Here is an 885-nt window from a genome sequence, read left to right on the forward strand (position 1 = left end):
ATTTTTTCATGTTTCTTGTAGGTGTTATCAGTGAAAGTGGTTTAAAAAATTCATTGCTATTCTCTCTTCAGAGTACAAAATGTGTAGTGCATTATTATTATGTTTATTTTGTTAATTTCTTGAGAGAGAAAACATTTTTAAGTCAGCATTCACTTGTGGGAAAAGATCTGAAAATTGTCCCTTGATCACCTTCACCCATTCATGTTTCTTCATTGTGATCAATTATTGATCAATAGTTTTCAGCCTTTTGCAAACCTCTTCATTTTGGGACCAACTATTCCCAAGCAATTGGTATTTTATATTTTGTTCAGGGTGATTAACCCTGTAATATCATTTTACTTTGTACCAATAAAATTCATTTAGTTGTAACATATGCATCTTTTCTTATGATGACCTTTGTAATATTTAAGTTCTTATGATTTGTTGAAACTACTGTTGGGAAAATGTTCAGAAAGCTTGCAAGGGTTTGGATTTTTGAAACTACACTATATATTTGGACAATTTGCCTAGGCGAGTTTAAGATGTAGTACAGATGAATCGACATTGTTTAACAACCAATATTGCAAAGAATATTCTAAGTAAAAGCTTGAGTAATTTTCCAGCTTGAGCAAAAATTTGAAACAGTCCGTGATGCTACAGTTTTTGACAACCTCTTCCAAGCTTTTACATTGTTCTGGAAATTGGTAATAGATGGGCAGAGCTTGCTTGCTTTGGAAATAATGGTTGCTCAAACAATTTTACTCTCGGTTAAACTAGTTGAACATTGGTCTGTACATACACCATATATGTTCTTGATTGTCTACGTGTAATTTTTTGTATTCTGAACAGTGAACAATCCAGAGAATAAATGTTTTCGTTAACCATTAGATATTTTGTTATTCTAAA

General features: G+C 31.6%; 1 protein-coding gene across 2 annotated transcripts in view; it reads left to right on the forward strand.

Annotated features, from left to right (window-relative positions):
- Positions 1-371, forward strand: part of LOC113819937 (uncharacterized) — a 10,219-nt gene extending 9,848 nt beyond the window's left edge. For both annotated transcript variants that reach the window (XM_070121074.1, XM_027372174.2), the window contains exon 4: positions 1-371. This exon is cut by the window's left edge and continues 466 nt beyond it. The gene's annotated coding sequence lies outside the window, so the exon portion shown is untranslated.
- The last annotated feature ends 514 nt before the right edge of the window (positions 372-885 follow it).

This window comes from Penaeus vannamei, chromosome 4 (genome assembly GCF_042767895.1).
Source record: "Penaeus vannamei isolate JL-2024 chromosome 4, ASM4276789v1, whole genome shotgun sequence".
NCBI lineage: Eukaryota > Metazoa > Arthropoda > Malacostraca > Decapoda > Penaeidae > Penaeus > Penaeus vannamei.